The 26666-nt window shown below is 48.6% G+C and overlaps 1 protein-coding gene across 1 annotated transcript in view; it reads left to right on the forward strand.

Moving 5' to 3' along the window:
* Positions 1–26666, forward strand: part of LOC119969459 (teashirt homolog 2) — a 631483-nt gene that overhangs the window by 414771 nt on the left and 190046 nt on the right. The gene's annotated exons all lie outside the window — the stretch shown is intronic.

The following is a 26666-nucleotide window of genomic DNA, read 5'->3' on the forward strand; positions in this document are numbered from 1 at the left end:
CACTAACTAGTCACCTTCTCTGGGGTGATGATGGTTGGGATGCCTCTGAGTGCAGGCAGAATTCTTGGTACATCCTGCTATTAAGTTTAAGAAGCAGTAATGCCATTGTATCCTGGCCCCTCATCTTCAGAGTAGCTTTGCTAATGTTACAATGCATCCCCAAACAATGCCTTTGGAGAGAGGCCGGAGCATAAAAAAGTTTCTACATCATACAGCTGCTTATATAAGAGTAGTTCAGGGTAAGAGGAGGACAGGACATGTATTAAGAGTGACAAAAAAGGATGCTATTGCTAGCAAATGGGTCACACCTTGAAACTCAATCTTGCCAATGCTTTCCAGTTCAAAGGACTTCCCGAGCTTTGTCATTGAAAGAGACAGTTTTCTCACATTGTCACTTGTAGTCATTGTACAGCAAAGAAATATTGCTTCGTGCAAGAGTAAAATGTGTCCTTTTGTGTGCACTTATCCTCCCTTTAAAGAAAGTAGTCTGTCTGTCTTGTAGATCTGGGGCCATATTTCTGCCCCGTAGTAGGGAACAGGAGTCGGGCCTGTTCTGTCAGAAGCCTGCATTGATTGAGAAACTGTGCTAAGTTTGAATTTTCGCGAGAGCGTTTCTTTAATTTCCTGTTTCCCACCCAACTAAAGTGAATTGGGACTGGAATGGAGGTGGGTTTGAGACAGCCAAGGTAGCCATCATTGAGGCTGCTGGTTTCCTTGAGGAAGAGAATTCATGCCAAAGCCTGTTACTACACCACAGCATAGTGAGATGGTATAGCCAGCCAGAGACACAGCACCCATCAGGAAGAGAAGGGAGATATTCTCGTCATGTGGCGTTCCCTTCTCCTTACAAATCCTTCTCTTTTACTTCCTGCTCCTCCCTGACTAAACTGTCCCCTTCCAAGCCCTCACCATCCTTGAGGCCCAAACCTCTCTGGAGGATCAGGTTATGGAGAGTGCAGCAGACCACCACAATGATCAAGAAATACCCTTGCAAGAGGGCTCCACCTGCCTATCCCAGACGCTGGATCCGTTGCCCTCTGAGCCTGCGATGGATGCCCCATCAGTTGTGAATTTGCTGTGCTGCCCAGTCTTGTCCAAGAGAGCATCTGTCGACTGTGAGATGCTGAGGAGCCCTGCATTGACGAGGGAACAGATGTCGATAACCATCTGCCTAGAGAATCACCATCTCCCTTGGTAATGCTTCTCCGTCATGTCCAAGTAGCTTCGCCTCTTCCTGTAGATCCTGAGCTCAGAGCAGTTTCATATCGTCACTCACACCCTTCATCCCTCTCCTCTGGCATCCTGATCCCCAACGCTCTGCCCTTCCTCTGCAAGCTGATTTCTGAGGGTGCAGCAGCCATCCTGGTCCTCAGGTAGATTCACACAGCATTACCAACTGCTCTGATGCCAAGGGGCCGATGGCTCCCTGAATCAGCAAAGTTCTTATTGTTGACTCCTCCCCTGACTTGTGATTGGCTGCTATAACTTTAATTTCAGATGGTATAAGCCCTTTAACCAATGAACACTTAACCTTTTTAAACTTTTCTCGCCTTCGCAATTCATCCCCAACAGTCTTAGCCTGTCTTCAGCTGCTTTGATGCAAACAGCTGTTGAAGGCTTTTCTGCCCCCTGGAATATTTAACGAACTCTTAACTATTTTAATTGGCCTATTTGGGAGTGGGGGCAAGTATGCCACCCCCCACGCCACCATCAGGAAATTCACAGGTGCTAAAATGGAGATGGGTCTTCCAGCCGCAATGCTTGCTTCCATTCCACCCCAAATTGGGATGTGAAAATCGATGCCCTGATCCACATTGAAAATATAGAGGGAAACTAGACACATGAAGATGCAGCATTTCTATCTTAAAATTGAACCCTGTCAACTTGTAGTCCTGGCACATGTCCATGCCACATGTCAGCACTACTTTTAAGGAATCACAAACTTGGAGCTCATATTTAATGTTGATTTTCCTTTGTATTCACTGCGGTCATCACAGTGGCAAACTGCGTGTTAAACAAGTCATCACATTATCCCAGCCTTTACTTATCTTTCTCCAACCAGTGGAGTGAGACGAAAGGTGGAGTCATCCCTGACCAGTCATGTGGCTGCCCATTTTATGTCTTGCTTTCCATTTTTCCTCAACCGGATGGAACCTTATTCTCACTCTAATCAATTCTGATTAGTTTTTCTAATCCCTTTCATCTCCTAAACCCCTCTGTGGCTCTAAAAATGTTGTCATCTTTTCTCATTGTGTTTGGTTGAATGAATTCAAAACATCACTACAACTTTAGCTTTATCCTTTAGTGCATTGTTAATATTAAAATGTACTAATAGCACAGTGGAGAAATCAAATTATGCACATAAATATGCTTGCGTAGCAGGAATAAAACTGAAGTTAGTGACAATGATGCCAGTTTGCATTTGCAAATCTACCATCAGTCTGTCATTAAATATGTTATCAGAGGATGCTAAGTGTATGGTCCTTGCTTGCGTTGCTGCTTATTCATGATGCTGATGTGCAGTAATGGGGCAATGTACATTAACATATTCTTGGTTGGATGAACACAAAACATTCCTAGAAGCCTCTTCCTTGATTCCCCTTGTGACCAACTAGCAAGTGTGGCACATCCTTAAATTGCCAGAAAAAAGCAAAAACACATTACTTTTAATTAATAGTCCCATCACTTATTTATCAGTTGAATCCTCCCATCCTGATAATTTAAGTGATATATAAACCACAGGCGATTTGAATTATTAACTCTTTGGGCACTGGAATTATAGCTTTGCTCAGCAGCTGTTGTATTGATTCAAAAATACGTATTTTTTAATGCTGACGCTGATGAATAATTTAGAAGTCAGAACAAAAATTCACATCTCTTCATTAAGTTGATTAATTCTGATGACAACATTTACTGTCATTGCAGTGATTGGGATAAAGCCACACCCTTTTTCCCAATTGAAATTCCACAAGAATAAATGAGTTTTGCCCCTGAAGATAATATTGTAAATTAGGAAAATCAAATGCAAAACTAAGATGGTATGGTGCTGCGAGGCTCAATTTGAGAAGCTTATCAAAAAACAAGCAGCATTATCCCTCGGTTTCATTCACCTCAGGCTGGCCGTATTGAGCGAGGTATTTTAGGTAAATTTAGATTGGGGGACTTGACATCAATAATGTTGAAAGAATTGCTGTTCATGCTTAATATTCATACAATACTTTATTTGATTATATATAGTTAAGCCAAGTTATTTCTGCGTTTTTAGAACATTCTTTTGTTCTGAAAAAAATGTTGAATGTTTGAAGTGGTTTAGTTTGAGAAAATCCTGTGACTGAAATTAATCGGGGCTATATGATTTAACTGTGGTTCTTACAACTGAATATAATATTCTAAATTCTGTTTGCAGAGCCTTGCTGCATGAGAACTGACCACCACATTTGCCTATGTAACAACTACTCCACTTCAAAGCAGTTCTTGTATCTGTTGCGCTATTTTGGCAGTCGCAGTTTTGATGCACATAGTTCTAGTTATTGCAGAGACAAGTATGGTCACTACACCTAGATCAGAGTTATAACAATGACAGGGGCATCACGATATCCAACCTCTTCCCCTATCCATGAATGTCATGTCATTTCCAAACTTCGATGCCCATGGCACATTGCGCATCTTGTTCAGCGTCTATTAGTTTTGGCAGCACTTTATAAATACCTGTCTTTCTGATATATTAACCATTCATTAAATATGTGATAAATAAATAACTAAGTAACAAGTATGCTGATATTTTACTAAGTTCTGGTGAAGTGCAGCACCCAAATAGTTAACAGATAGCATTCTCCAAAAGTGTAAATGGTACAGAATTGACACTTAACTTGGGGACATGCAATGTAATATATTGATTTCATAAGCATCATATTTTCTCTGCTATTACATTGCATCAATTCCAATGAAAAAAAAGGATATTCCTATTTCAAACAATGAGGATAATATGCATTAGTTCATTGAAAATTAATCGACCAATTAGGTCCAAAAGATCTAAAATCAGCGTGGTCACATTTTCGGAATATGGGTGCGACTGCCAATAGCAACATTCATTGTCATATTTTGTTGCACTGAGAAGGTGGTGTTGGCCCTCCTATAACCACTGCAGTTTGTACTTTCTAATGGTTTAATATGGCTCAGTGGCTTTCTTGGTCTTCCTGGCCCCCAACATTATTCATCAATAAACAGTTTATGTTTCACCACACAAGTGGCCAGCACGGTAGCACAGTGGTTAGCACAGTTGCTTCACAGCTTCATGGTCCCAAATTCGATTCCCGGCTTGGCTCATTGTCTGTGCGGAGTCTGCATGTTCTCCCCGTGTCTGCGAGGGTTTCCTCTGGGGGCTCCGGGTTCCTCCCACAGTCCAAAGATGTGCTGGTCAGGTGGATTGGCCATGATAAATCGCCCTTAGTGTCCAAAAAAAAGGTTAGGTGGGGTTACTGGGTTACAGGGATAGGGTGGAGACGAGGGCTTAAGTAGGGTGCTCTTTCCAAGGGCCGATGCAGACCTGATGGGCCGAAAGGCCTCCTTCTGCGCTGTAAATTCTAAAAACAAAAGCCTCCATGAAATACCAAACAACCTGTACAACAACTTGAATTCAGCTTCTCAAACAGATACAGTAAGAATTGAACGCACGTTCTCTGCAATATTAGTTAAGGCCTCTAGGTTACTTGTCTAGCAATATTTGACAGAGTCATTCGGACTAGAAACGTTAGCTTCCTTCTCTCTCCATGGATGCTGTCAGACCTGCAGAGATAGTCCAATGTTTTCTGTTTTTGTTTCAGATTCCAGCATCCACATCCATTTGCTTTTCTCTAATTGTCCAGTAATATATCTATTATGTTACTGTAGCCCACCTAATGAAATACGTGTGTCAGAACGTTACAGCAGAACAAAATCTTAACTTACAAGCTGTATATAAGGGAAAGTGGAGACATCATCGTACTTAATTTTATGATTATGGCGTTACCGAGCATACTTGTAGGCAGGGATAATTGCTTCACAAAGTTGCACAATATTTCTTCCTGTGTTACCCACTTTGAAGGGATGAGTGCATGTCAGTTTCTGGCATGCAACTCAAGTTGATCTTCTTTGGCAGTTGATGGCCACCAGAGTGGAAAGACTTACAAGAATGGCCATTTGCTTATGTCAATCAGCATCTCAAGATCATCATATACACTGATGCGACTTATTCTGTTAGCTGTCACTGCGACCCTTACCAGGCAAGAAGCACCTGGTGACATGCTGTTTCCAAGTCCACTGTGACCCCATCGGCATGTGGAATTGATTGGAGCACTAAAAATGTATTATGGGGATTTTATGGCTGTGCATTGACCTCTGCCCCACATTATTAACATGCTACCTCAGTCGTCCTTGTCGGTAACATGTCACTGGCAAGGACTGCATTATCTTGACTGTAATCTCGTGTATACCAAAGGCAGCATTTTATTCATGCAATACATATTGATTTTAATTCCAGTGCTAAAGAAGATTTTCACTGTCACAATACTCAAAATGTATTATATTATGGCAGTGTAACATTGAACTCTGTGTCACCAGAGGGAGATTTGAATCTATTATACCCAGCACTTTTAACATGTGCTCATGGCAAAGAAGCAAGTTCAATGAGCTATGAGAGGAATAGCATGCCAAGGCACTAATATTTAGCACTTAAATATTGTAACAAATACCAGCGACTATATTAGATGCCCATCATATTCTGCTGTTTGGTCCAAAAGGCAGGAAGTACAATGCTGTCAAACCAATAAATTCAGGTTAAACCCAGTAGTTAAATTTATTTACAATTAAGATGATGTATAGTAACAGTAACAGTAAGAGAAAGCAAATCACTTCTGTAACGAATACTTAGAACAATAAAGACAATGGGCGGGATTCTCCGACGCCCCCCCCCGCCGGGTCGGAGAATCGCCAGGGGCGGCGTGAATCCCACCCCAGCCATCCTCCAAATTCTCCCGGCCCCCAAAAATTGCCCCAGCGAGAGTCGCACCGCCTGCCTCGGAGAATGGCGGGGACTGGCGCGACTCAATGGGCCCCGGGGCCGCCTGAATTCTCCGGCCCGTGATGGGCCGAAGTCCCGCCTGTTCTTTGCCTGTCCTGCCGGTGTAAATTAGAGTAGGTGCCTTACCGGTGGGACCTGGTGGCACGGGCGGCCTCCGGGGTTCTTGAGGGGGCATGGGGGATCTGGCCCCGGGAGGTGCTCCTGCGGTGGCCTGGCCCGCGATCGAGGCCCATTGATCCGTGGGCGGGCCTGTGCCGTGGGGACACTCTATCCTTCCGCACTGGAGGCCGTGGTCCTCCACCATTCCCGGTGCGGAAGCAAAGCCCTCTGCACATGCGCCGGGTTGACGCCAGCACACGCTGGCGCTCCCGCACCTTTGGGGCGGCTCGAAGCCGGAGTGGTTCATGCCACTCCGTCCTGCCGGGACCCCCAGCCCCGCCGGGTAGGGCTGAATCCCGCCCAATGTTTGTCCTTAAAGAATAAAAAGATGTTCTTTTGAAAGCATCTATTAAACTGACCGCTTGTGGATGAAGTAGATTTTTATAACATCCTGATATGCAATAATGTATGTTTGTGAACTAATTTCTCAGTCAACCTCATAGAATTTGACCTCACAACCTGAAATAAATAGATAAAAGAAATTTCCTGTATTTCTCCCAATTTAAACATCTTTCAATTAACTCTGGTCAATTAATCAAATTCCAAGACACAATGGAGAATCCCATGCAGAATGACTTGACAAACAAATATGTACATCTCATTCAAATGCTGCATGCCTGTTAATGCTTTAATGATATGTAATTTAATTTGTACCTAGCACAGCCTGGCTAATTCACAGGTCAAACTACAAATAACTTTGTGTTAAATTAGGAAGTCAGTTCCAAACTTAACTTGATTATGATTTGTGTCTTGTCCACTCCTATAACACAGAAACAAAGCAATCCTTTACAGCTACAGTTTTTAAACATCTTCCAATCTAAAACTATTAAAAAAAGGATGTAACGCAGATATATTCCTTACTAAATTCTGGATGAATGATCTCCTTATATCACATGGTATTGTGCCATTGTTATACTGCCTGGAGAGCTCTTATCAGCATTTCTGGCTCAACCAAAATAGTAAATTAAAGTGCCACATTCTGTATTTATTTACCTGAACTGGTACGAGACAAAATATTGTGATGTTGCAATCTAGCATCATATCTAATGTTCGGTATTAACATATGCATCTGTTTTTTCACCCTACTTTTCAGGGGCAATTATATCAATGTAACAGTATTTATTAATGATTTATTAATATCTATTAATATTTATTAATTGTAAGAATCAAATGTATCATGACTTATTTCACTGTATAATCTTCAGTGAAGAGAAATAGGAATGGAACCAACAATAAATGGATAAAGTAATGTGACCTCAAGAACATTAAAAAGCCAATCAGATAATGCTCCACTGTTGAAATCTAGAGTAAAAAATTTGGTTCCAGGTGGAATTAACATAATGGTCCAGGTTTTGCTGTGGTAATGAGAGCATAAAACAGACTTTGCATTATTCCACTGAAACTGACAGAAAATTTGGGAGTTCAGACACACGCAGAATAACACAGAAGTCCAATAACACAGTTGCTCCCTCATCGATGTTCTCCGATAGGTTGCGCTGTCGAATTCCCAAAGACTGGCATCTCCATTGCAATCATGAATCAATAAAAGCTTTGACTCAGAGCTGTTATCCTTGCTGTAAAAACCTTGGAAGAAGTTTAATCCTATCGCATGGGTGTAACTGTATTTTTAACTGTACTAATTTCATAATTATTGTCAAGCACCTAACTGGCCTTGAGAAGCTAATTTTATTTTTGTGGAATGTCAGATTTCTTCACAATTCTACATAAATACATAACATGAAAAATTATTCCCTTAGTCTTTTATCATAGCTTCTATCCTTCTACAGTCATACATTTATTTTGTTCTCTTAAAATCATTTAAATTCAAAATGAAGGGAATTAAGTGCTTCTAATTTTCTGGTTTGCTGTGGGTGAATACTTCAAAATGATTGGCTGCCTACCTACTTGCTGATATCACTGCTACTACATGCCAAGTAATCGCCTCAATTCGGAGCCAGATTAGGAGCTGGGGGCCCATTGCCAGATGCCCGCCCAGCAATCCTCCGCTCCCAACCGGCCGAGTTCCTGACGGCATGGAACTAACCACCTATTGCCGGTCGGGAAGCTGCCCTGGTCAGGGGCGGCGGGGTCGGAGGCCGGGGGGATAGGTGGCCAGGAGTTAGATCCGTGCGGTCGATTGGGGTCATCTCCTTTCTCTGTCTGGCTCCACGGTCCGAGTCCGCCATGGAGCGCAGCGCCGCCGCCGCACTCCGAACCAGAAGTGCGGGAGCCCGTATCTACAGCTAAAGCTGCAAGATTTACTCCAGGTCCCTGCTAGGACCCTGCAGGGCATTGAATTAGTGCAACTTTTTAATAGGATTTTCGGAAGTAAAACTCCACTGTTCTGATGCCGGCGTGGGGTCATAGTCTAATTTTGGGAGAATCCAGCTCACTGTTTTTCTGAATGACGAACTGTGCCATTGAAATACATTTGTTTCATTGATGTTAAAGCTGTTGAAGGGCAGACTCAAGCGCCACAGGTACACTTGCTGTGTACAGAAATTAGTTAACAGAACATCTTAAATTTGAATTTTGTATGTGCATTATTACAAAACTTAAATGCCTAGATGTGCATTACATGTCACTTGTAAATATAATAAAGAAAGTAGAGCTGGATGTTCAGCAGCGAGGGAGGTAGCTCAAGTCAGGAAATACCCGACTCACGGGACCTGCCTTGGTACAAAGTTTCCTGATGCATGTAATTTGCACTTGGGGGATGGGCTGGGATAGAATTGGGCTCATCGACCTGTAAATGGAATGTAGGTGGCCATGGGGGGAGGGGGCATGGGCGAGAGCGGAAATATGCTGGTTAGTAGGCTTGCCACGGAGCTCTGGCACTTCATCCCAGTTGTTTTACAAATTCTTAGGCCCTCGAGCCCTCACCTATCACCCATGACATCCTTCCTGACCCATCATACCCTCTATATCAACTCAAAACCAACTCATATACTACTCCCAGTCCCTTGCCTCCTCATGCCCTCCAGGCACCTCCATAACTATTCACCCAGTATCTACCATGGGCAGAGCTCAGGATCCATTTGGAGAAGAAATACAATAACCTTCTTCTAATCTAATTTAGCTCTCACTTATACACACTTGATCGTGAAAAAGCTCCCATTCATGAAATCCATTCTAACCTTTTCACTTTCCTCAAGAGGATAATCTCTTATAAAACAAAAAAAACCTCTATTTCGAATTAAAATCAGCGACAGCTGATTCTTCAGTACGCTCGTTAAACTGTCAATCAAACAATGAGCTCAGAAACCCCTACAGAGACAATTGTAGCTTTTAAAACTCAGACAAGCATTCATAACGCCATAATATTAGTTGTTGGTAAATGTCAATGTAGAACTCTGTCGAAACTTCATGAACAGAATCGAGTGTATTTACTAACCTACACTGGATGACTTGTCAATCTAAGCAGTCCAAGAGAGGGCTTTTGAACTCTTACTGTCAGCTTTGCCTGCTTTATTTTTATGTTTTTAGAGTAGGGCATTTAAGAATCTTCGAATCTTGACACTTATCCACCTTTCAAGAACACTGGACTGGATTCTCCGAGCTCGAGCTGGGTCGGAGAATCGCCGGGGTGGTGTGCGAATCCCGCCATGCCGCTCCGATGCCAGGCCGCCAATTCTCCGATCACCACGGTCGCCGCAGCGCCAGTTAGGAGCCATTGAAAGCAGCTCCTGCAGCGATTCTGCACACTTGACGGGCACACCCGCCGAGTCCCGCCGCGTATGGTCCGACCCAACGGGACCTTGGCATGTGGCTGCGTAGGCCAACCCTGGGGGGAGCCTCCAATGTGGCCAGGCCCACGATCGGTGGCTACCGATCGGCAGGCGTGCTCATTCCGGGGGGGGGGGGGCTATGTTCCTCCACGCCAGGCCTCTGTAAGGTGTGTTACCGTGTTACCGTGTAGGGCCTGCTTTCAGAGGCGGAGCAGCACACAGCACTCCGGCATGTTCGAGCCTCCGAGGAAGGGGAGAATGACTGGGCCTGGAGGCCCGTTGACGCCAGCGTCGCTCGTGCCAGTTTTGACGCCAGTGTCAACACTTGGCCGGGATTTCAGAGAATCCCAGCCATTATGTCTGTTCATCAATTCATGACTTCCACACTATGGGTTAAGGCTCTTGCAACAGCCAAAATGGTGTCTGTTTGAACTCAACATTAAGTTCAAATGACCCTGCTGAGTTCAGGATTTCTCCTTGTGTTATTTGTGCCCTGCACCTTCCCCCACTGGCAGAAATTAGACCTGTTGGAAATGGGGGCCGTACCTCTGCCATTTTTTTTAAATAAATTTTTTTTATTGGGTTTTTGAACAAAGTATATTTACCGTTATGTACACAGGATAAGAAACATATATATATACACATATATAGAAGAGAAGGGCACACCCAAACATACCAAAGAAAAGAAAATAGTAAATAGTAAAACAAAAATATAATAAAAAATAAAGTAGAATAACTGGGTATTGTGCACCAGCTCAACAGCAGCAACTCTGTACAACTGGCAAAATTATTTACAACACCTAAGTAGGCGACTGTTTGTGGGGGGGAAAGGAGGGGGGTGGAGACTGGGGAGGTAAATATACATTCGGGTGCCGGAGAAATAATTACAGTGGACAAAACTCCAATGGGTTTGGTGTTGTTGTCGCTTGCTTCTCCTGGACGGATCTCGCTACCGTCTCGTGCTCACCTCCGCTTCTGCCGTTCCTCCCGTCTTTCGTCTTTATTCTCCTTGTTCCGTACTCCTGGAGATGCCATGTTCGTTATTGTCCCGTGCCTTCCTTCCGGCTCTCATTTCCCTGCCTCCCCCCCGACCTCCCTGGTTCCCCTCTCTTGTTCCCTGTCTCTTCCCTCTCTGCCCCCCCCCCCCCCCGGCCCCCTGTGGTTTGCCTTTCTTTCCTCTTAGGTTTAGCTGTCAACCCCCCCCCCCCCCCCCCCCCCCCTTCCCGGTCTATCTCTCCCTTTCATGCTTTGGCTACTTTCCCCTGATTCGTGGCTACCTGGCTATTCTTCCTCTTGTTCGTTGGCCACAAACAGGTCCCGGAACATTCGCGTGAATGGCTCCCACGTTCTGTGGAAGCCGTCATCTGACCCTCGGATGGCGAATTTGATTTTCTCCATTTGGAGAGATTCCGAGAGGTCGGACAGCCAGTCTGCAGCTTTGGGTGGTGCTGCTGACCGCCAGCCAAACAGGATTCTACGGCGGGCGATCAGGGAGGCAAAGGCAAGGGCGTCCGCCCTCCTCCCCAGGAATAGATCTGGCTGGTCCGAAACCCCGAAGACCACCACTTTCGGGTATGGCTCCACCCTCATCCCCACCACTTTGGATATTGCCTCGAAGAAGGCTGTCCAGTACGCTGCAAGTCTGGGGCAAGACCAGAACATGTGGGCGTGGTTGGCCGGGCCTCCTTGGCACCGTTCACATCTATCCTCCACCTCCGGGAAGAACCTTCTCATACGGGTTCTTGTTAAGTGGGCTCTATGTACCACTTTTAGCTGGGTTAGGCTGAGCCTTGCGCACGTGGCGGTGGAGTTGACCCTATGTAGTGCTTCGCTCCAGAGTCCCCACCCTATCTCAATCCCCAGGTCTTCCTCCCATTTCTTTCTTGTTGCGTCCAGTACGGTGTCGGCCCTTTCTATCAGTCAGTCATACATGTCACTACAGTTTCCTTTGTCTAGTATGCTTGCATCCAGTAGTTCTTCCAGTACTGTCTGTCGTGGCGGTTGTGGGTCCGTCCTTGTCTCCTTTCGAAGGACGTTTTCGAGCTGCAGATACCTTAGCTCGCTCCCCCTGGCTAGCTGGAATTTCTCTGTCAGTTCATCCAGTGTTGCAATCCTGCCATCCTTATATAGGTCCCTGACTGTCAGTATCCCTCCGTCCTGCCTCCACCTTTTGAAAGTGGCATCAGTCAGTGCTGGTGTGAACCTATGGTTGTTGCAGATGGGAGCTTTGTCCGATATTTTGGTCAGGCCAAATTGCTGCAGTAGTTGGTTCCAGGATTGGAGGGTGGCTATCACCACCGGGCTGCTGGAGTATTTTTTGGGTGGGGATGGGAGTGCTGCCATGGCGAGGACCCGGAGGAGGTCCCCATGCAGGAGGCCTCTTCCGCGCGCACCCACTCAGCTTCTGACTCCTTGATTCATCCCCTTTTTCGCTCGGCTGTTGCCGCCCAGTGGTAGAATTGTAGCTTTGGGAGGGCTAGCCCTCCCCTGGATTTTGTTTTTTGCAGGACCTTCTTTGGGATCCTAGCATTTCCCCCCCCCCCCACATACGAACGCCATGATTAGTTTGCCCAGCGATTTGAAAAAGGCCTTGGGGATGTAGATCGGAATGGATCTAAGTAGGAAGAGGAACCTGGGCAGTACGTTCATTTTGATCGTCTGGACTCTGCCCATGAGGGAGAGTGGGAGTGTGTTCCATCTTTGCAGGTCCTTTTTAACTTCCTCTGTCAGACTGGTGAGGTTCCATTTGTGGATCCCTTTCCAGTCATGGGCTATTTGGATCCCCAGGTAGTGGAATTTGTGTTGGGCTTGTTTAAACGGCAGTCCCTTTAGTGCTGCCCCCCCCCCCCCCCCCCCCCCCCCCCCCTACTTGTGGGTGTACCGGGAAGATCTCGCTTTTGCTCATGTTGAGTTTGTAGCCCGAGAAGGCCAAACTCTTTCAGGAGCGCGATGATTCCGTCCGTGCTGCTCTGTGGGTCCAAAATGTAGAGGAGCAGGCCATCTGCATAGAGTGAGACTCTGTGCTCTCTGCCGCCCCTTCGGAACCCCCCCCCCCCCTCCAGCTTTTTGCTGCTCTGAGCGCAATTGCTAGTGGTTCGATCGCTAGAGCGAACAGCAACGGGGACAGTGGGCATCCTTATCTGGTGCCCCTGTGCAGCTGGATGTATTGGGAGTTGGTATTGTTGGTCCGTACGCTCGCCATGGGAGTGTTGTATAGGAGTTTTACCCAGGAGGTGAACCCTGTTCCAAGCCCGAACCGCTCCAGTACCTCTATGAGGTATTTCCATTCGACTCTGTCGAAGGCCTTTCCTGCATCTAGGGAGACAATCACCCCTGGTGTTCTCTCCCCGGAGGGGGTAATTATCACGTTCAACAGGCGCCTGATGTTCGAGGTAAGCTGTCTACCTTTGACAAAGCCCGTCTGGTCCTCTGTGACCACCTCAGGTACACAATCTTCTAGCCTTTTGGCTAGGATTTTGGCCAGTATTTTGGCGACTGTGTTCAGCAGTGAGATGGTCTGTATGACCCACATTCCGTTGGGTCTTTGTCTTTATTAGGTATCAGCGAGATTGAGGCCTGTGCTAGCGTGGGTGGCAGTGTGCCCCTAACTAGCGAGTCTGTGAACATCTCCCGCAGGTGCGGGGCCAGTGCTGTAGCAAATTTTTTGTAGACGTCTGCCGGGAATCCATCTGATCCCGTCGCCTTCCCCACCTGCATGGAGCTAATGCTGTCCATGATCTCTCCCAGTGCTAGTGGTGCTTCCAAGCCCCGTTTTGTGCCCTCCCCCACGACTGGAATGTCCAGTCCATCAAGGAACCGTTTCGCCCTGGACTCCCCCATTGGGGGCTCTGAGGTGTACAGCCCTTGGTAGAAGGCCTTGAAGGTTTTGTTAATCTTTTCTGATTCTGTTTCTAACGTGCCTCTGGTATCCCTGATTTGTGCAATTTCTCTGGTGGTTGGCTGCTTTCTCAGCTGGTGTGCCAACAGATGGCTGGCTTTGTCTCCATGTTCGTATAGGGTCCCGCGTGCCTGGCAGAGTTGGTGCACTGCTTTCCTGGTGGAGAGCAGGTCAAAGTTTCTTTGTAGCTCTTTCCTCTCCGCCAGGAGCTCTACGGTCTACCTCCAGTATGGAGTCGACCAGCTGCTGCCTAGATGCCCTTTCCTCCCTATCTCTTCGCGCTTTGAAAGCGATGATTTCCCCTCTTAGTGCAGCCTTTAGCGCTTCCCAGAACGTGGAGGGTGAGACCTCCCCATTCTGGTTGTTCTCTGTGTACTCTGCTATGGCCCGCGATATCCTTTCGTTGAAGGCATCGTCCAACCTCCATGTGGGGCATTGGGCCCTGCTCGTCTCAAGCCGCACATCCATGTAATGTGGAGCGTGGTCTGATATCAAATTTGCTGAGAATTCCACTTTGTCTATCCCCGGAAGCACCGTTTTCCCCACCACAAAGAATTCAATTCTAGTGTATACGTTGTGTACTGGGGAGCAGAAGGAGAATTCCTTCTTCCCCGGGTGGGCGAACCTCCAGGGGTCCACCGCTCCCGTCTGCTCCATAAAGTGATTGAGTTCCCTTGCCATGCTTGAGGTTTTCCCCGTTTTGGGGTTTGATCTGTCTATCTTTGGATCCTGTACACAGTTGAAGTCCTCCCCCCATGATTAGTCGATGTGTTGCTATGTCTGGGATTTCTGCCATGGTCTTCTTGATGAAGCTCGTGTCATCCCAGTTGGGTGCGTACATGTTAATTAGTACCACCGGTGCCCCTTCCAGGGCCCCGCTGACCATGACGTACCGTCCCCCCGGGTCCGTAACTGTCTTTGTCGCCCTAAACATCATCCTCTTGCCGATCAATATAGCCACCCCCCTGGCCCTTGTCCCATAGCAGGAATGGTAAGTTTGTCCCACCCAGCCCTTTCTTACCCACAGTTGGTCCTGCTCCCTCAGGTGTGTCTCTTGAAGGAAGACTATGTCGGCTTTCATATTTCTTAGGTGGGTGAGGACTCTGGATCTTTTCACTGGGCCGTTGAGTCCCCTTACTTTCCAGGTGACTCTCCTGGTGGGGGGCTTCTGTCCCCTCCTTCCTGTGGGATTAACCATACTTACCTGGTGGACGCGTCCCTGCCCTCCGGGGTTTCCCTTTGTTAGGAGGCCATCCAGGATGGCCGCTGTCACTGCTCTCCCCATGCGGTCGGGTCCCTGCGCTCCGGGGTTTCCCTTTGTCCCGGGGGCACCCGACATGGCCGCCCACTGTGCGTCCACCACGCGGGTAGTCCCCTGCACTCTGGGGTCTCCCTTCGCCCAGAGACCGTACTGAGTGGGTGCTTGCAGCGATTCCTTGTTTTGAGCCCTTGGTTGTGGCACTTTGTAGCCCTATTCCTTTTCTAGCCTTGTTTGTCCCTCCTTCCCTGTATCCCCCCTTCCCGGTCTCTCACTCCCTGTGGCCCCCCCTCTCCCGGTCTCTCCCTTTTCCCCCCTCTCCCGTATACCACTCCTTTGTCCCTTTTTCCCACTGCCAAATCTTCCTGACTCTGAAAAAATCTGGCCCAGATAGTCAGTATAACAGAAGTCTGAAGAAGGCACGTTAGGTTCAACCTGCTTGGAGGGTTGTACACAACAACAATATTTCATTGCTTATATTGTGCTGACTGCTGTTATTTGCTCATTTACAAACTGCAAGTGCTTAGCTGAATTTGTTGTCAGGCTAGCTGCTCAGAGCAGACTGTCACTCAACATGACATGTATCGGTGAGGATTGTAACTGATATCATCTATTCCTTCACTTGTAAACAGAGCAATTGCTTGAAGACTGGAGCGATATCTGTTGTAGAATTGCAGCTTGTTGGGTCCTAGGATATACCTGTTCAGAGTCGCGTCTGTTAGGTATTTTACAAGAAATAAGCGAGAAGCCCTGCACCCAAGGTGCACCAACACTGGCTCTTTGATCTACTATCATCGAGTGGGTGATCTGCTGACAGCTCATGACCACCCACAGACATTGCTCTGATAAATATATTGGGCAACAGCAATGCCAGCAGCAATCATTAGCAAAGTGATTAAAGGAGACCCGAAGGGGGATTGCAGACGCTGACAATCAGAGATGGCAGTGTCTGGAGTAGTGGTGTGAGCTGCTGGGAGGAAAAGGGGCTGGGGGAGAGAGGCTGGGGGAAGAGGGGCAGGCATGAGTTGTCAGGAATGGATAGTGGGTACTCAGTTCCCCATTCGGCTTAGCATATCTTGAAACGCTGAGAGTGATATTCTCCGACCTCGTTGCGCACTCACTCAAGTTTAACAAGGCCAGTGAATAGCAGGAGAGGCCCAAAACGAGATCCACGCCTGCTGCCAAACAGTTTGCGATGCAACCGGCCCGCTCCCATAGGCAAAATCAGGATCTTGCCGTAGCGTGGAGAGAAACCAATTATGCCCCCTAAGCCCCATTTCTATACAATCAACGAGAGCGACCCCATATCCAATGGCCTCCCATCATTCAGCGGCCTCCGAGCAAGTGGTCACACTGGCACTGATTAGTGCTCCTTTTGAAAAACTTGAACCTGGTAGAAGGGCTTCTGAGGGGAGCCGAGGAGGTGAGTAGCCATCTTTGCTCACAGGTAAAGAGCCCGGGGGTTCTGGGATTGCCACCCCAGTGCTCAGTAGAGGGTGTGGGACCCTCCGCAGGGATGGGCTGCCATGGGGGAGTTGGGGGAGTTGAGGCAACCAGGGGCAGTCACTCGCAGCACCACCATGCCAACCCCTGGATCCCAACTCCATTCCAGGGCAACCCTTGTCACTACCCGTCTGCCCCACAGATTACCCAAAACCCCCACTGACTGCTGAGGCCTTTGGCCGTGCAGCTGAAGGCTATCGCTAATAGGGAATTGTCAATCATGGTTAAGTGAGCACTTGACACATGCCAAGTGGATTCCCGTGCGTGGACAGGCCACACAGTATGTGGAAATCATCGCTTAGCATTTCAATCAGACCGTGATGCATGGACACTGTGCTTGAATACTTCGGGAGGCAACACCACACACGCAGCAGCCAACATCCGAACACCCAGGATGGGATACAGCTCCGGAGACATGTCCACTGCTGGAGGCTGGGTGAGCACCATGGGGAGGGAGGGGCGGATGCTTGGAGAGGTGGGCAAAGTTTCCGGGGGTCAGCCCGCATTGCGGAAGAATGTGACAGGGACATCGTAATGGTTGTGCGAAAAGTTGTTTAATACGCTGTACAATATCCCACTCACAATAGTACTGCTCCCCCCAACACCCCCCCCCCCCCCCCCCCCCCCCCCCCCCCCCCAGCCTCTTCCCCTACCCAGGGGCCCTCAGTGATCCTTAACGTGCCTGGCCATCCTAGCTGGACCACTATGTCTTGTCTTGGACACCTTCACTCATGGTGTCCACGTCATGCAGCAGATTCTCCACTTCGGTCGCCACCTGAGCAGTGTTGGCCTCGGTGCCACTCATTGCCAGCGCCATCTCCTGCAGCCGTAGCCTCTGGAACTCCTCCAAACGGCTATGTGTCTGCTGGAGCTAGACTGACATCTGCCTCTGAATGTCCTGACCACTCGTTATTGTCGCCATCAGCTCCGGGTAGCCCACTTCTAGAGGCTCAGCATCTGGCTGGGATCCAGCTATGCCCTGGGATTCAGCAGACCTCTGACTGCTGTCTCGCCTCGGGGTTCCTGTCTCAACCTGGTGTACATCAGCAGCCGTGTGGTGCTCACCAGATTGTGCCCCCAAAGCCTTACCACTAACATTTCCCACCGAGGTGTGTGTATCTGCGCTGATGGAGGGTGGGGATGACAGCTGTGCGGCGACAATGGTGGCATCCTTGGAACTCTCCTCAAAGATGTTCTTCTCGGAGTCAGGAGAGCGGGCCATCCGGGATGGGCTGGCTCCATCGGCTGGAGGACCTGCAGGAGAATGGACATGAGGTCAGTGGGAGGGATGAGTTAGCCAGTAAAGGAGAGCAATCACTACTCACCTTTGACAGATCCCCCGGGTGGAGCCTGGTGGCTCCTCACCTCTGCGGTGCCCGCCACCATCTGTGTGGGTGACCGATCTGGCCATCGGCCACACCAGTTACCTCCAGGGCCTGCTCCTTGAAGGAGGTAAGGATTCTTATGTCTGGCACCCTTCCGCTGGTCTGCGCCCGCTCCCACCAATTGTGGAAGAGCTTTCCTTGAGGAGACACATAGAGGACATTGTTAGCCACACAAGTGGTACAGTGGTGGGAGAGGAGGTATGAAGGTGGGGTTGGAGGGATGGGATGGGGGACGGAGGGCTGGGGTCACTTGAAGAGTTGGGGGGGTTCATGCTCCTTTGTGGGGGGTGGTGGGAGGCGTGGATTGGTGTCTACGCACTTGTGCTGCCTGGTGTAGGTTGTTGAACTTCTTCCTACACTGCTGGTCAGTCCTCTTGGTTTTTACTGTTGGAATTAACGGCTGCCATCACCTCATCCCAGGCAGCACTGGCTGCCTTGTGGCTCACTCACCATGACCCCCAGGGGAACAGGACACCCCTCCTGGTCTCCACAGGTCCAGGAGTCTCCCTAGGTCCAGGTCCCCGAATCTTGGAGCTGGTCTCCTCGTCACCATTATTGCGAGCTGGCTGGGGGGTTGGCTGAGCAAGTGCAGCTTAAGTGCTGCGTGACCATGTTAGCGGGGGGGGGGGGGGGGGGGGGGGGTGCTGGCGAGCACAGTCCCGGTGAATCTGCTGGTGAGGCGTTATTTGCGGGGGAGGAACTCATGAGGCCTCGTTAAGTGGACCAATTAACATTGAATTGCATTGCCGGTTTTGCTGGGCCGAGTGCCAGGAAGCTCGCGGCAATTCCCACTTGCTATCACACTTGGAAATTGCGGCCTTAGCTTCTGGTGGTGGGCTGCTGGATAGGCGGTTGTGCTGCATATAGTTTGGATTTTCCTGCAGATAGCTGCCACTAATTGTCTCAGGGCAAACCAACAATGCAGAGGGGACTGAGCAAATATATTTATCCTCTGCTATTGTAGCAGGTGCCACCATTCCATCTTATAATAGGCCTGCACTTCCTCCCTGACATATTGGATGCTTAGGAAGCCAATTAATATCCACTGCTGAGCGGTCCAATTTCTAGGCCAGTATGCCTTTTGGTGCTTCTCCTTCAGAAAGTGATTTGTTCACCTACATATTGAAAAATCACTTTTATGCAGTGCTGCCACACATACTTCTTGCTCAATGGTGAAATATGATAACACCTGCTTCACAATCCAGAGGTTGCAAATTTAAGTATCAATTTTGTCTGTTAATCAGTTTCTGAATCATATTTCCTTAACTGTTGCTATGGAAATCCTTTGATGTCATCAAGTAGAAGTGTCCTTAACTTCTTCATGTATGTTGTTATTTGGTGTTCGAGTGAAACTTTCAGTGTCGGACAAGTGAGAAATCTATTCTCTTCATGGCCAGAATTTTGCCACATTATTTTCGAGAACACAGCAGGCCCGTGAGAACATGAAATTGTGCAACAAAACACCAGGTGCTTTAACATCATCCTGTAGTTGTGTGATATTTCAGTCAGCAGGTATACACGGGTATTGGTAGTGCACCTGCTGACAATTAGGGGAGGAAGTGACGTAGTGGTATTGTCGCTGGACGAGTAATCTAGAGACCCAGAGTCATGCTCTGGGTACCCGATTCGAATCCCGCCGTGGCAGACGGTGAAATTAGAATTCAATGAAAGAAATCTGGAATTAAAAGTCTAAAGATGGCCATGAAACCATTGTCGATTTTCATAAAACAATCTGGGTCACTAATGTCCTTTAGGGAAGGAAATCTGTCATCCTTACCTGGTCTGGCCTGCATGTGACTCCAGAGCAATGTGATTGATTCTCAAATGCCCTCAGGGTTGGGCAAATGCTGGCCCAGCTAGTGACACCCACATCCCATGAAGGAATAAAAAAAAATAAACAGCCAGTTATGACAATTAAAAGGCCAATTGACTGGATTTTTAGGTTACTGCACGAGCAACATGGCCAAGCAGCCATCCTGGGTCTGCAGCTGCCACTCCCACCGTGTGGAACCATGAGTCAACCACATCGGCGGGAACTCGGCCAGTTGAGAGTGGACAATCGCCTCGGGGGCCTCTTTCAATGGCCCCAACCGGCGCTGCGTCGACCCGATCGCGGGTCTGACACCCCATTCTCCGCCCCGCACCAATTGCGGTGCGGAAGCTCGGAGAATCCTGGCCAGGGAGTGCAGGACATAGAAGCATAGAAAATAGGAGCAGGATGAGGCCATTTGGCCCTTCAAGTCTGCTTTGTCATTCATTTTTTACAAAATGTTTTTATTGCAGATTTTCATTTTATGCTCTGTACAGTAGACAAGAGTATGTGCATCGGGTACAACATACAAGAAATTTCCATTGATACCATCCCCCCCCCCCCCCCTCCCTCCCTCAACTTGGTCCGTCCCCCCCACCCTTTTTGTTGCTTTAAGATATTTACTTCGGTCTCATAGAATCATAGAATTTACAGTGCAGAAGGAGGCCATTCAGCCCATCGAGTCTGCACTGGCTCTTGGAAAGAGCACCCTACCCAAGGTCAATAACTCCACCCTATCCCCATAACCCCATAACCCAGTAACCCCACCCAACACTAAGGGCAATTTTGGACTCTTAAGGGCAATTTATCATGGCCAATCCACCTAACCTGTACATCTTTGGACTGTGGGAGGAAACCGGAGCACCTGGAGGAAACCCACGCACACACGGGGAGGATGTGCAGACTCCGCACAGACAGTGACCCAAGCCAGAATCGAACCTGGGACCCTGGAGCTGTGAAGCGATTGTGCTATCAACAATGCTACAGTGGCCAATTGTCATCTATTTACATATATGAGGTTCTTTCCTTCATCTCCCCCCTTTTGTCTAATAGTCATGCGAACTATTCCCCCCCTCCCACATTACCCGCGTCCAGTAGTTCCATAGCATTGTGTGTCTCGGGGTGCGTGGGTATGCTGTTGTCTCCTTGCGGAGAAAGTTCTTAACCTTTCGGTGTCGGAGTTTGTTCCCATTAGGTAATTGCAGTCTCTCTGTCAGTTCCTCTAAGGTTGCTAGTCTGTCCTCTGTGTAAAAGTCCCTAACAGTCAGTGTCCCCCGTCCTGTCTCCACCTCTTAAAGGTGGCATCTAGCATGGCCGGCGCGAACTTGTGATTGCCGCAGATGGATTCCATGGTGGACATATTGGTCAAGCCGAAGTACTGCCTCATCTGGTTCTAGGTTTGGAGGGCCGGCTACCACCACTGGGCTTTCTGCGTGTTTTGCTGGTGGGGATGGGAGCTCTGCCATGGCGGTGGTCTGGCGGGTCATCCCTGTACAGGAGCTCTCCTCCATCCTCACCCATTCCATGTCCGGTTCTTTTACCCACTCCCTCACTATTTCTGCCGTGGTTGCCCCGTGGTAGCACTGTAGGTTTGGGAGGGCCAGGTCCCCATATTTCTTCTTCTCTGTAGGACTTTTTTTGAGATCCTCAGGTTCTTCCCCACAGCCCCCAACCCCCCCCACGCCCCCCCACCCCCCATACACAAATGCCATGATCATTTTGTTGACCGCGTTGAAGAAGGCCTTGGAGATGTAGATCTGTATCAATCTGACCAGGAAGAGGAATCTGGGCACTACATTCACCTTCATTGTCTGTACCCTCCCCGCTAGGGAGAGTGGGAGTGTGTCCCATCGCTGTACGTCCTCCGTCAGACTGGTCATGTTCCACATAGATCTGTGTCCAGTCCTGGATAATCTGGATCCCCAGGTAGTGGAATTTGCTTTGGGCTTGTTTGAATGGCAGTCCCTCCAGCTCTGCCCCTATCGGCTTCATAGGGAAGACTTCACTTTTGCTTAGGTTGAGTTTGTAGCCTGAGAAGGCTCCAAACTCTCTCAGGGGCTTCATGGTTCCTTTTGTGCCACTTTTGCAGGTCCGAGATGTAGAGGAACAAGTCATCTGCATAGAGTGTGACTCTGTGCTCTCTGTGTCTTCTTCGGATTCCCTTCCAGCTTCCCACCGCCAACAGCTCAATTGCCAGGGCGAATAAGAGTGGGGACAGCAGGAATCCTGCCTTGTGCCTCGGTGCAGCTCAATGTATTCAGAGCTGTTGGTGTTTGTCCGTACACTCGCCTTGGGGACGCTGTACAGGAGTTTCAACCTTGAGGTGAACCCTGTCCCCAGCCCAAACCACCATAGTACCTCGATGAGGTACTTCCACTCAACTCTGTTGGGGAGGCCTTCTCTGCGTCCAGGGAGACGATCACCCCTGGTGTTCTCTTCCCGGAAGGGGTCATTATCACGTTCAGCAGTCGTCTGATGTTCGCTGTTAGCTGTCTATCCTTAGCAAAGCCCATCTGTGCGACCACCTCTGGTATGCAGTTCTCCAGCCTCTTAGCCAGGATTTATGCAAGTATTTTGGCATCCACATTGAGCAGTGAAATGAGTCTATACGATCTGCATTCTGTTGGGTCTTTGTCTTTCTTGGGTATCAGCAATATTATGTCTTATGTTAGTGTTGGAGGCAGGGTGCCCCTCGCTAGCGAGTCTGTGAACATCTCCCACAAGTGCAGGGCCAGTGCCGTCAAAAGTATTTTTTAGAACTCCGCCAGGACTCCATCGGGTATTGGTATCTTCCCCGTCTGCATGGAGCTGATGCTCTCGATGACCTCTCCCAGTCTTAGTGGTGCTTCCAGCCCCCTCCTCCTATCGTCCCAACGACTGGCATGTGCAGTCCATCGAAGAACCGTTTCCTCCCCGAGCCCTCGTCAGGTGTCTTGGAGGTGTACAGTCCCCGGTAGAAGACCTTGAATGCTTTGTTGACCTTTTTTCGTTCAGCTACCAATCCACCTCTGCTTTCTTTAACCTGTGCTATTTCCCTCATGGCTGCCTGCTTGCTCGGCTGGTGAGCTTCACCATTCATTACAATCATAGCTGATCATCCAACTCAATATCTTCATCCCACTTTCTCCCCATATCCTTTGATTCCCTTGGCTCTAAGTGCTATACCCAGCTGCTTCTTGAAAACATACTATGTTTTGGCAGCAACTACTTCCTGTGGTAACAAACTCCATAGGCTCACCACTCTCTGGGTGAAGAAATGTCTCCTCATCTCTGTCCTAAGTGGTCTACCCCAGATCCTCAGACTGTGACCCCTGATTCTGGACACACCCACCATCGGGAACATCCTTCCTGCATCTACTCTGTATAGTCCTGTTAGAATTTTATAGGTTCCCAAATGCATCACATCCACTGCTCATTCTTAGGAACTCCAGCGAATACAATTCTAACCAATTCAACCTCTCCTCATAAATCAGTCCCACCATCCCAGGAATCAGTCTGGTAAATCTTCATTGCAATCCCTCAAGACCAAGAGCATCCTTCCTCAGAGACCAAAACTGCACACAATATTCCAGATGTGGCCTCACAAGTGGCCTCACTTAATTGTGATAAAACATCTCTGCTCTTGTACGTGAATCCTCTCGCACTGAAGGCCAGCATACAATGTGCCTTCTTTACCGCCAGCTGTCCCGTATGCTTACCTTCCGTGACTTGTGTAGGAGGACACCCAGGTCCCTTTGCATATTCCCCTCTCCTAATTTATGGCCATTGAGATAATAGTCTGCCTTCTCGTTTTTGCGACCAAAGTGGATAACCTCGCATTTACCTAAATTAAACTCCATCTGCCATTCATTTGCCCACTCACTCAAATCACAATGAAGGATCTCTGTATCTTCCTCACAGCTCGCCCTGTTTTCTGAATAGCTGGGGTACCCCACTAGTCATTGCCTGACAATTTGAAAAAGACCCGTTAATTCCTATTCTGTTTCTTGCCTGTCAACCAGTTTTCTAGCCATCTCAATACATTCCCCTAATCCCATGCGCTTTAATTCACTGAAAGTCGAAGGCCGGGATTCTTTCACCGGGTCAGAGAATCGGCAGGGGGCAGCGGGAATCCTGCCACGCTACTCCGATGCTGGGCCACCGATTCTCCGCTGATCAGAGAATCGCCGGCAATCGCGCCCACGCGGTCACCACGGCGCCAGTCGGGGGCCGCTGAAATAGTTCCGCCGAATGCCGCCAGCGTGGTTCAGACCAGGTGCCACCCAGTGGGAGTTCGGACCCGCGGTCGATGTGGACGTCCTGGTGGGGGGTGGACTCCGGGGGGGGGACCTCCACGGGGTGCAGGCCTGCGTTTGAGGGCTTCCGATCGGCGGGCGGTCACAATCTGGAGGGGGCCTACCTCATGCGCGGTGTTCGGTCGTCAACATGGTGCTCCATGTCGGCGCGGAGTCGGCAACCATGTGCATGCGCCGGCGTGGAGACAGCCGTGGCGCGCATGCGCGGACCCGTGCCAGCCATGGTGCACATGCGCTAGCCCTCGTCGGCCGTGTAAGGCCAGCTTTGAGCGCCGGAGCAGCGCACAGCACTCTGGCGCCATTCTAGTCCCCGAAGAAGAGGAGAGTTATTGGGCCTGGAGGTCCGTTGATGCCGGCATCGCTCGCGCCGGTTTTGATGCCGGCGTCAACACTTGCCCGCAATATCGGTGAAGCCCAGCCCAAATATATCGCATCCACTATCCCTCCTTCGTCAACTCTACTAGTTACAACCTCGAAGAATTCCAGTAGATTTGTCAAGCATGATTTTCCCTTCATAAATCCACGCTGACTCTGTCCAATCCTGCCACTATTTTCTAAGTGCTCAGCTGTAAAATCTTTGATAATGGATTCTAGAATTTTCCCCACTACCGAAGTCAAGCTTACTGGCCTATAATTACCTATTCTCTCTCTACCTCCCTTTTAAATAGTGGAGTTACATTACATACCTAGATACTCTCCAGTCTGTGGAAACTGTTCCAGAGTCTATAGAATCATAGAACATAGAACATACAGTGCAGAAAGAGACTATTCGGCCCATCGAGTCTGCACCGACCCACTTAAGCCCTCACTTCCACCCTATCCCCGTAACCCATTAACCCTTCCGAACCTTTTTGGTCACTAAGAGCAATTTACCTTGGGCAATCCACCTAACATGCACGTCTTTGAATTGTGGGAGGAAACCAGAGCACACGGAGGAAACCCACGCGGACATGGGGAGAACATGCAGACTCCACACAGACAGTGACCCAGCGGGATATCGAACCTGGGACCCTGGCGCTGTGAAGCCACAGTGCTATCCACTTGTGCTACCATGCTGCCCTGGAAGATGGCCCATCCATTATTTCTAGAGCCACTTCCTTCAGTACTTTGGTATGTAGATTATCAGGCCCTGAGAGTTTATTAGCCTTCAATCCCATTAATTTCACCAACAACATTTCTCTACTAATATTGATCTCCTTCAGTTCCTCCCTCTCACTAAACCCTGCGCTCCCCAACATTTCTGGATCTGATTTGTGTCCTCATTTGTGACGACAGAACCAAAGTTTTTCCAGCCATTTCTTTCTCCCCTATTATACATTCCCCTGTTTCTGATTGTAAGGTACCCTACTTTTGTATTCACCAATCTTTTTCTCCTCGCGTACCTATAGAAACATTTACAGTCAGTTTTTATGTTCCCTGCAAGCTTAGTCTTGTACTCTGTTTTCCTTAATCAATCCCTTGGTCCTTCTTTGATGAATTCTGAACTGCTGCCAATTATCAGATCTGTTTTTCTTGGCTAATTTGTATGCCTCTTCCTTGGATCAAATACGATCTCTAATGGACTAGCCGGGAGAGCAAAAGATGCCACTGTCTTGCTGCCAGAGTGTGCAGGCAGCGATCCAGCTACCACAACATTTCCAAAGTCTACTGTTAGAAAGGCTCTGCCTCTCTCAAGACTCCCTGGCATCATTATGCTACATGATTGGGCCGGAGATCACCTCAAGCTTTGTGGGTGGGAACCAAATGTCAGTGGCTCTGAAGATCACAGTAGCCCTCAATTCTTATGCATCCAGATCTTCCCAGGGGTTTGCGGGGGTTATGTTGGGACTGTGTCAATCAGCTGTCCATAAATGTGTCAAGCTCAGAAATGACATTCTTTTCAGACAGGTCCTCACATTCTTTCATTACCAGATAAACCAAACCAGCTAGGATGAGGGAGCCAGAATCTTGAGGAGCCCGGGCCGGCACAGGGTGAGGACAAGAAAGCAAATGTGATGAACCTTCATGGAGGCAGGAAACCAGGGAGGCCTTAATTCATCACTCATTCAGCTAGGCTGCCAAGGCTTGCCTTCCAGCTCTGCGCAAGGACGTCGCCTCCATCACACACATTTCTGAGGAGGCAATGCCATGACCCCAATGTCACCTCATAATCTCTGTTATAAAGTTGCTGCCCCTGCCTCTGTCATAAGGCACTGATGGGGACTGCACCTATGGAATACAGGAAGGACACTCAGGGCATTGAAACCTATATTTTTACCAGAAATGCAAGCAAGGAACAAAATATAAAATGATTTCAGTTATTCAAAGGCCATACTGAGCACTGATTAAATGAACAAATATCATCTGTGAAAACACCATCCCGCCGTGCTCTCGGTGCATTAAACTTACAATGTGTCTTGCTGCCCACCCGCCCCCTCCCCCGCTCACTGGCACATTGGAGGCACATTGCTGACCCTTGTGTCAAGGCAGCCCTGATGAACTTGGTATTTATCCTCTGGATGATAATGCCTGAGCAGGCTCTGTCTGAGAGGGTGCATCCAGCAACATGGCAGGGCACTCCTTCGTCTTCCCG

This window comes from Scyliorhinus canicula, chromosome 7 (assembly GCF_902713615.1).
Source record: "Scyliorhinus canicula chromosome 7, sScyCan1.1, whole genome shotgun sequence".
Classification (NCBI taxonomy): domain Eukaryota; kingdom Metazoa; phylum Chordata; class Chondrichthyes; order Carcharhiniformes; family Scyliorhinidae; genus Scyliorhinus; species Scyliorhinus canicula.